The sequence below is a fragment of the Eucalyptus grandis genome, chromosome 9 (genome assembly GCF_016545825.1).
Source record: "Eucalyptus grandis isolate ANBG69807.140 chromosome 9, ASM1654582v1, whole genome shotgun sequence".
NCBI classification, from domain to species: domain Eukaryota; kingdom Viridiplantae; phylum Streptophyta; class Magnoliopsida; order Myrtales; family Myrtaceae; genus Eucalyptus; species Eucalyptus grandis.
The window spans coordinates 4,591,360-4,602,449 of record NC_052620.1 but is presented as its reverse complement, the minus strand read 5'-3'; positions in this window follow the sequence as shown (position 1 = coordinate 4,602,449).

The window sequence follows — 11,090 nt, the reverse complement described above, 5'->3', positions numbered from 1 at the left end:
GGAGAGCCAAGAGGGAACCCAAGTACGAACCCACTAACACATTTAGTTGAACCTACATTCAATCAAAAGCTTAAAACAATAAGTATGAGAAAAAAATATTAACTACTCAACATCTCACAATTGTCCAATGTAGGACTTATTCTAGCACAACTCACATATGCATTTCAACAAAGAAGAGTACCAAACCAGAATACCAATTGAAGAAGGCTATTTATTGTCTTAAGCAAGCCCCTCGCACATGGTATCAAGTACTCAAATCCTTTGCCATCTCATTTGGATTCATCCAATTCAAATCAGATTCTTTCTTTTTATATACATGTTGAACAGTAAAACAATTTTTCTCTTCTGTGTTCAATTCTTTTTACAAGAATATAACCACACATATATACACCGACGTAGCCATCCTAGAATCCCCTCCAAATATGGAGATCTCCTATAAATCACTACAAATCAGAAGATACATATTTATATATGAAGACCTTAAATAGAAAAGCTCTCCTATTGAGGCCATGATTGACAGTTCATGTTAACACTCCCCCTCAAGCTGGTGAGAAAATATCTTTGATACCCAGCTTGACAAGTGAGTTGTGGAAAGCTCGACTCGATACAGCCTTTGTAAGTATGTTTGCCAACTGGTCTTCAGATTTGATAAATGAAAAACTCACTACCTTATTATCCATACTTTGCTTGATAAAATGCCTATCAACTTCAACATGTTTAGTGCGGTCATGTTGAACTGGGTTGTGGGAAATCTGAATCGCGGCCTTATTATCACAAAACAATTGCATTCCTGACTTAGGTGGAAAACCAAGTTCTGTCAACAACTTCTTTAGCCACAAAAGCTCAAATAGTCCTTTAGCCATCCCCCGAAACTCGGCTTCAGCATTTGACAAAGCTACTACTTTTTGTTTCTTGCTTCTCCATGTAACCAAGTTTCCTCCCACAAATGTGAAGTAGCCTGACGTCGATCTCCTATCTGAGGTATTGCCAGCCCAATCAGCATTCGTAAATCCTTCCACCTCATGGTGATTATTCTTTGCAAAGAAAAGTCATTTCCCTGGTGCTGACTTCAAGTAGCATAAAGTCCGAACTACATCATTCATATGATCTTGACTAGGAGCGTGCATAAATTGACTTACAACTCCTATAGCATATGCAATGTCAGGCCGAGTGTGTGATAGGTCGATACCTGATTAGGGAAAACTCCAAGTTCATGATTTTGTACTATAAGGGTATCAGTAGGTTTGCAATCCAACATCCCCACCTCAGCGAACAAGTCCAACACATATTTTCGTTGAGATAAGAATATACCTTCATTTGATTTGTCCACTTCAATACCCAAAAAATATTTCAGGCCCCCCAAGTTCTTCATCTTGAACTCATTTGCCAGTTTCCTTTGAAGTTCTATGATCTCCTCAAGGTCATCCCCTGTGATGATCATGTTATCTACGTATATAATCAATGCTGTCACTTTGTCATGCTGCCATTTCAGGAACAACGTATGGTCTGAATTACTTTGAGTGTACCCATACCTTTTCATTGTAGAGCTAAAGCAACCAAACCAAGCTCATGGTGATTGCTTTAATTTGTACAATGACTGCTTGAGTTTACATACCATTTCCGATTTATCAACTTATGCATATCCTGGTGGGATTTCCATGTAGATCTCTTCTTCCAAATCTCCATGTAAGAACGCATTCTTTACATCAAATTGAAGTAAGGGCCAGTCCAAATTTGCTACAAGTGATAACAATACCCGCACAGTCTTCAGTTTTGCAACTGGAGAGGATGTTTCCTGGTAGTCCACGCCATAGGTCTGGGTATATCCCTTTGCTACTAGACGTGCCTTGTACCTCTCAACAAAACCATCTGCTTTATATTTGATGGTGAAGACCCAATTACATCCTACTGCCTTCTTTCTATTCGGTAACTCGACAAGTCTCCAAGTCTTATTTTTCTATAAAGCCTCCATCTCTTCTTGCATTGCTTGAACCCACTTAGGATCCCTCAATGCCACCTGTACTCCACTAGGAACTCTACTTGCAGAGACATTTGAGACAAATGCCTTTAAAGGTCCCAACAACTGCTTTGTCGAAACATAATTGGTAATCGGATACTTCGACCTTCGTTCTTCCACATCTGGTGAGTACCTATTAGGAGCCTTCCCACGATTATGTCTATCAGGCAATTTATAACAAACAGCTACATCAGTATCAACAAACAAATTCTGTGTGGTAGGAGAACTTACCTCAGGAGAATTGTCAGGTACTAAAGAGGGGGTATTTTGAAGTGGAGGGAGTTGTTCTTGAGATTGTTTGTCTCTTGCACCACATCAACCTGATGATCAAATTCCTTAGTGTACTACTACTCATTTTCCATTGTCCCACCATGATCCGTGACCACACCATTGCTGGCCAACGCCGCAACATGTGAGCTCGCTTGTCAACTTGCACCTTAGCTTATGTGTTACCAGTCCTTGTGTCATCAGGTGTTGGCACTGCGGGGTCATTTTTTTTAAAAGCAAAATCAGCCGCAACCCTTGCCATCACACCACATTCCCACCAATTTGTCCTTTCACTAGAAGTCTCCCCCTGAAAGGTATAATTGGGTGTGGGAAAAAATAATTCGGACTCGACGAAGGTGATGTCCATTGTGATGTGGGTTTTCTTGGTAGCTAGATTGTAACAACGATATCCTTTCTGATGAGTGCCATAACCAATGAAAACACACTTCACCGCACACAGATCGAGTTTTCTCCGTTGGTTCTTGTGGAGATGGACGTATGCCACACACCCAAACACTTTGGGAGGTGGTGTCATGATGGAAGGAAGAGGAACATAGGATGCAAGTGCTTGAAGTGGGGTCTGAAAGTTCAACACATGAGAGGACATTCTATTCATCAAATGTACCACTGTAACCACAACGGCATCCCAAAAACAAGATGGAACTTGACCACCTATGAGGAGTGCCCGTGCTGTCTTGAGGATATGTCGGGTCTTCCTCTCAGCGATACCATTCTGTTGGGGTGTCCTAGTACAAGACGTTACGTGTATAAGGCCGTGGTCCTGAAAGTAAGCTGCAAGATGCTGGTTAATATATTTCCCACCATTGTCGCTACGAAGGACTTGAATTTGAGTCCCAAACTGTGTTACAATCATCCGATGAAACATACGGAATATTGTTGCCACTTCATCTTTATGCTTCATTAAATAAACTAAAGACATCCGGGTCCAATCATCCACAAATGTTACAAACCAACGAATCCCAGATAGAGTAGTACGCGGTGAAGTGCCCCACACGTCCGAATGAACCAAAGAAAATAGCCTGATGCTTTTATTAAAACTCAAAGGAAAAGAGACACAATGACTTTTTACCAAAATACATGTCTCATATTGGGATTCAGTATTTGACAAATTATGAAACAAGTCTGGAAATAAATATTTTAAATACCCAAAAGACGGGGGTCCTAAACGACGACGCCATAACCAAATCGCTTTCTCTTTATTAGTAGACCCACTACTTGTGTGATGTGCTTGACCTGCATGAAAGTCATCAACATAGTACAACCCCCCCCTCCCTTTTAGTACCACGACCAATAATCTCCTTCGTGAGGATATCCTGAAATAAGCAAAAATATGGATACATAAGAACACAAAACTTCAAAGCATCAATGAGTTGGCCAACAGAAAGTAAATAGTTAGATAGAGAGGGCACTAATAAAGTGTGAGACAATGATAAAGAAGGTGTAAGATTAACATTGCCAGCCCCAGTGACAGGATAAGTAGTGCCATTCGCATTATAGATACTCTGTCTCCTCGGAGTAGTGTAGCATATAATATCGTTACGATTGGGTGTCATGTGATTTGTTGCCCTAGAATCAACAATCCACCCCTCCTTGCCACACTGAGAATTACTAACAAGTGCACGCCCAGTGTTACCTTCAGGAGCCGCATCAGAAGTATTGGTAGTGTCTACTTGCGGTACCAAGGAAAGGGGTGAGGTCCCAGTAGCCAATGATGCCTGCCCCCATCCTATAGCATTTTCTGTCTTTTTCTTGTTTTGCAACTCCTTCTACCAATTTGGATAACCGTGCAATTTAAAACAGGTATCTTTTGTATGTTTAGTATTACCACAATAAGTACAGCCTCCCGGATGTTGTGGTTTAGCCTTCGAACCTTTGTTAGTCCTCCCTCCACCAGACATAGTATTAGGAGGGACCATCTGGAGAGCTTTGGACTCATTGTTGGCCTCGAGAAAGTGTGAGATAACATTTCCACCACGCGACACTAGGGCTGCCGTGGTGCTAGATGGTTCAATTAAAGATAACATAATAGCTTGTCGTACATCCTCTCGCCTCACCTTGGCATACGCTTGCTCCACTGTCGGGAAGGGATGCTTCTATAGAACATTAGCCCTGACTTTGTCAAGGTAGTCATCGAGCCCGTCAAGGAAAAGATATACACGATTTCTTGCACAAAAGCGTTGTAGCGCTTGATATCACGAGGACAAGTCATGGGATTAGGCCATCGAAAATCAACCTCCCACCATAAACCCTGAAGATCATTATAATACTTTTCAATCGGGTCGCTTGCCTGCTTCAGTCAAGACAAACGTCACTTTAGATCATACACTTGGGAGACATCGATGCCATCAAAGAACGTAGTAGCCACCGAATCCCATACTGCCTTTGCTGTTGGGAAACAGATAAAATTCCCAATCAACGCCGGGTTCATGGAATTGACGAGCCATTCTTTAATTTGTCCCCATTGATATATCCCAATTTGTCCTTCCCGGAGATATACATCTCGACAACTTGGGACCAAAGGCCATAATTATGGCCATCCAACTTGACTGCAATTGGTGGGGCGGAGTTTTCAGCATGAGAAGATGAGGCTTGATGATGAGTTGAGATTTGTGTCAACTTGGACATCAAGGTTTCAAGGAGTGCATCAGTAGTGGAAGTCCCTCCCAGAGCCTGATGCGGGACTATAGTGCCTTCCGCCGGAGCCGGAGGAACTATCTCGATGGGTGGCTTGTCATCCACCATGAATCCCAATAAAGGGTGCAATCAGTGTGGCAATCCGCACGAAACCATCGTGCGGATATGCCACAGCAAGGAATTCGGATCGTGATCAGAACACAGAGTCCCTAGATCATTTGCTCTGATACCATGTTGAATAGTAAAACAATTTTTCTCTTTGTGTTCAATTCTTTTAACAAGAATATAACCATACATATATACACTGACATAACCATCCTAGAATCTCCTACAAATCTGAGGATCTCCTATAAATCACTACAAATCAGAAGATACATATTTATATATAAAGACCTTAAATAGAAAAACTCTCCTATTGAGGCCCTAATTGATAGCTCATGTTAACAATACAAACATGGCAGCATCATTGTTTATTTCTTGATTTATGTAGATGATTTGATCTAGATAGGAAATGACAAATTTTTTGCCAACATTTGTGAGAGCTCTTGCAGGATAATTTTCACTTAAAGAACTCAAGGATGTACAATACTTCTTGAGAGTTGAGGTGATATGCACAAAGTCTAGTTTCTGTCTCATGCAATGCAAGAATAAAAGGAGCATTTTTGATCGAACAACAATCCAAGGAGATTGCCACCCCAATGGCTATCGTCAGCTCTATCACTCATGCCGGTGGCTCACCTCATACACATGCAACTAAATTTAGGAAGATTGTTGGTGCTCTTCAACATATTGCATTCACAAGGTCTGATATTGCTTTTGTCGTCAACAAACTCTCTCAATTTATGCATCAACCAACACAATTACATTGAAGTGCTATTAAAAGCGTTATACATGATCTCAAATGGATTATCAAATTTCGGTCTGCACCTACAAAGTAGTCTCTCTCCGTTACTTCATGCATTCTTTATTGTTGATTGGCAAGCAATATGGATGACTGTAAGTCTACAACTGTTTACATAGTTTATATTGGCCATAATTCTATATTGTGGTGCTCAACAATTTGTTGCTCATTCATCAAACAAAGCGGAGTATCGTGTTGTTGCAATAGATTGTGAACTCACATGGATTCAGTCTCTCCTACATGAACTTGGAGTATCTTCTTCCATCACACTGTGCTTTTATTGTGATAACATTGGTGCTACGTATGTGCACTAACATAACATTGATGCTGCACATGTGCACTAATCCTATTTTTTACTCCAAGATGAAACGCATTGCCGTTAATTATCATTTTGTTCGTGACATAGTAAACAAAGATTTGTTACAAGTGCGTCATTTGTCCATTCATGATCAACTTATAGATGCACAAACAAAACCTCTTGCACAACAACGATTTATTCATTTATGGGCCAAGGTCGGAATTCACGAAAGAGTGCCTCTCTTGCAGGGTATTAGAGAAAATATCTCTCTACAGCAAAGTAATTCCAAAAATTACTCTCAATTAGATCAAGTCCACTCAAGCAATTCTTGTACATTTGGCAAGTGCATCAAAAGTTTTCAAAGTTGACAAACTCATTCTATCCTTTTATATACAGAGGGTTTTTTTTTTTCAAAATCTTTTCATATATAAAAGCCGTAAGTGGGAAAAGTTACTCTATTACATTTATTCTAGCTAATGTCTTTTTATAAGTCATTAGCTACCTCATACTATAAATGCATGAAATAAAAGTAAAGAATATCTTCTCCAATTCTTCGCAGGATTTACGTAAGTGCTGAGTTTGGCAAGTCAGGTGGAATCTGAGGAACCCTTACTCGCTTTGTTTTTTTCCTGAAGGCAGGTTTTCGAGAATCTATTCACGCCCGTGAAGCCGACAGCTGGAAACTTCCACTACTTTTGTCAATGAAAGGTTCTTTTTCAGTAATTCTCAACGGCAGTCTTCGATATTAAATACCAGACCCCTTTATTTAGTGATCAGCAGCGACAGGTATCTGCTCGTCTCCCTCTGCTCTGGGGCTCCAGGGAAGAATGCTATTGGCGAGTGATTCCATCAGGTTTGGTTGCTGATGTAAAACCAGAACTGTTGCTGCATCGGATGTCGCAAGCGTTAACCGGTGGTTTGATGGGAAAGTCTTGCGACGGGCTTGGATTGGACGAGGAGGACGCGAATTTGATATTCATGGCAGGTAATGATGGTGTTGTTTCCATAGAAATGTTAATTCTTGAGGGAGTCAATCTTTCTTCCCTGGAAGGACGTCATCGATTTAAACCCCCCCTCCTTGTCAAGCACATGGAGCTGACCACCAATCGACGATGAACATATTCGTTTTGACTAACGAGGGCTCCAAATACCCTTCTTCAAAATATAAATAAAGTTAGCTTGTCATTTTCAAATCTACTGTTTCTCCCATGTTATACATAGCCGGTGCGTTGAAAATGAATTTTTTTTTCTTTTTCGCCTAATGCTTCCACACATGTACTTTAACAAGATTCGTAAGCAACTTGACCATTTATATGCAGTGACGTGGAACCAAATGATAATATAGTGAACTTTACTAGCATCAAATAAACAAAATAACGAGAAGTGTGTTTTACTCCATTTCTAGATGGAGGAAAATTCCTCCTAATAGTCTTTTGATTGATGGGTTGTAAAAATATATGGGCATTATCTGCATGCATATTTAGTTGAAATTAAATGTAAGTGATGTCCATATATCTCACATACCAAAAAATGTAATAAAAAAAAAAATTCTCTAAGTGGACCACCAATGTAGACTTCCAAAATCGTGTTGCAAACAACGAGTTGATAGTACTCTATTAAGAATTCGACTGAACACTATATAGACTAGGTTTCCAAGCCAATTTAGAATATCTAGCCTCAATAGTTATTGTAAGGAAGATTAGGGCTTGCATTGTTGGGGTAACCTTTTTCTTATTTCTCAGTAGGTGGCCTTATCTGCCCACAATTTGAGGGTTATAACTACACACTCTCTCCCTAACCACTAAATCAATGGTATATATAAGTCCACTTGCAAGCAGTTTCTTTTCTTTTCTTTTCACACTGACACCGCATACTATATTCACTCCTATTATTAAAGGGGACAGAAGTTACGATTGGCTTTAAGGGACACTAAAAAGGGAAAAACTATGGCTTGGCCTTTGGATGTTTCTAAGATAAAATATATGAACCTCGGTTAGAGCTAGTTCAATTTGTTTATGGTCAAGTACAATAAATGAGACAACATTCATCCTAGAAAAATATGATTCCTCGCAGTTCTTAAGTAGTTGAGAATTGGAGTTTAGGCATTGAGTGAGAGATATTCTACTTGTAATGGGAAGGGAATCTCATATTTTACAAATGGATTCAGACATCTGAACTTAGACCAATGATGGGATATCAGCATTCACTAAGACAAACTTGAAAGTTTATCAAAAGAAATACAGTCATGCCATCATCATGCTTAGCTCCCTAACCTATTGATTATAAAGCTTGTATTATATCGAAAGATGAGGTCCATTTATGAATTAATTAATCCTCCTTATGTTTTCCCAAACTTTTGAAATTTATCTTTATCTTAACCTAATATCATATCTTTACATATAGTTCTTATTCGATGCCATAATGCAGAGGATAACGGAGGTAAGATAGATGGCAAATTTCCCAGGAGCAAGTTAAACGTATTAGACAAGGGAAAGCCTCCAAAAGGGGAACAATTTGTCATATTGGGTTTATCTGATATATTAAGAGGAATCCAAGTCATTTTTCATTTTAGAATTAGAAAAAGATTTCTCATCTTATGTTGCTTGGCCACTTATCCGTCACTGCACTAAGTCATGTTTACATATGTTTACTTCAAATATTTAATTTATCAGAGTGTGATAGAAAATATTTTGTATATCTAAACACTCCTCCTCATTCGAAGGCTAATTTGATTACAATTAGAAGAGCATCAAGCATGTGAACTTGATTTTTGCGGGGAGATGAATTGCTGATATTAATCGGGCGCAGATAACGAAAATAAACTGATAAATGGGTGAAGGTGGTATGAACTCGAAATAGTTGGCTTTGATACCCACCAGAAGTATATGCATTGCCGTTTACTCCAAAAAACTTAAAGTACTAGTATATGAAGTCGAATATACTTACCAGTTGCGGCCAAGAAAATTAGGTTTAGGACTTTGACATTTTAAATCATCAGATGATCTCGGCATTCACGTTCTAGATAAAATAAGTCGCCGATGACATTGATGTTAAGTAATAGTTTTGTGGATCAATTTTAATATCTATAACATTTATCTTTGACGTTTTCAATAATCAATCCCTTTGAAGGGTATCTTTTCACCTCCATATGCTGGGATGACCTCCGACATTATTAGACTGACGGCACCAGGCAAAATTGCACCACGCAATTGATCTTTTGCGATATAATTTGCTTGGTGATGCCACACATCTGACCAAATTAATAAATTGAGATTAGTTTTATTATTGCAAATAACGCAGAAGCTAACGGATCTTGCAATTCCCTATCAGATGCTGGAAGATGAAATCATCAGAGACATTGACTTTCATTAAACTCATTTAGATCATCCTGGACCGACGTTCTCTTTTTTAAAGTGAAGAAAAGTTGAATTAGGAAAAGATTCTTTGAAAGTGATTTCGACATATACAACGCTTTAAGTTTTGCCCAAACAGCAGCTGCACTAGTTTCATACGCCACTTCCTTTTCTCTTAAATTCAGCAGAATAATATTCCTACCCTTTTTTTAAATTATCAGCTTTTTCTTTTGCTTTCATACCCTGAGAAATTTATTATATCCCTTCAAAGCCAAACCCTGCTTCTTCAACAGTGCGCACATCCTAATGTCCCATAGGTTGAAACTGTTTACTTGAATTTCGTAGAAGCCATAGCGATAATTGCAAACAAACAAAACTTTCGGAATATAATAATAACCTCATGCTTTAACATCAGTTTCTTACGATTAGCGTGGAAGCGTGAAAAAATAAAACGATTCAAGAAGGAAACAAGTCATTGATATAAAACTCAAACCCAGTGAATTTAGGTGGTTCAATATGTGCCTACTCTATGATAAGAGATTGATAAAACAGTTCCACCATAATCGGCAAAGAGAGATTACAATCGTTCTAAAAGCTCAAACTTAAGTTTTACCAGTCCTAAATACAAGTCTATAAGATTGTATGAAACTCCGTATGATTCTCTTCTAAAATAAGCTATGTGAAAATGCTAGTACTACCACCTAGAGGATGTTGAATAGGTGTTAAAAAAAAAATTTAACTAATAAATGCTGAATAAAATATGTTGCGAGCAAAGTTTGGAAGTGAGTTAGAGTTTGATTAAAGCACCACCAGATTCCTGGAGAAAATTCAGAATAAAAAAGAGATGTGATAGATTTTTGAGATAATTAAAAAGAAATCACAATGGATAAAGTTGAAAGGAGTTGAGGGAAGAGATAATTGCATACGAGATTTATAGTGATTCAGCTTAAATCAAGCATACGTCCACTTTTCTACACTAACAATTCACTAAAATATCAATAGAAAAATACAATATTTCGAGTGCAAACACTTAGTGAAATATTTCTTTTTCCCTCACTAAGTCACCCTTCTTGTGATTTTCTCTCTTAAGTATAATTTGTAAGAGCAGTCGTTAAAGAGCAAGTGATTTGGAAAGGCTTCAGACTTTGGAATTTCAATTTTCATGCTCTCTTCAAATAGACTAAATGACCCCCTTAAATACTCCTCCATGCCTTACTAGCCATTGGCATTCTCTAGAGGAATTTCTTTCAATCAATCCATTGGATAGAATCGATTAAGGAAATCTTTTAATTGATTGAAGATTGAGATGAAAATCCATTGATTCCAGTCGCCCATACAATCGGAATCTAGGTTTTCATAAGTAGATGCTTCCCAAAATAGAACTTGTATCTAAGATTGATTTCATTAATTCGTGATTGATTCCATCAATGTATAAAAGTAAGTGAGATTTTTTGCTAGAAAGCCATATATTGAGAATAAATCTTCATTATGTTCATACTAAATTTTTGTCGTAAGATTAATAAATCTGAGTTTGATAATATTTTCGTTCTGGACTTGATTTCAGTTTGGATTGCGTTAGTGTGGGAAAGACTTCTGGAA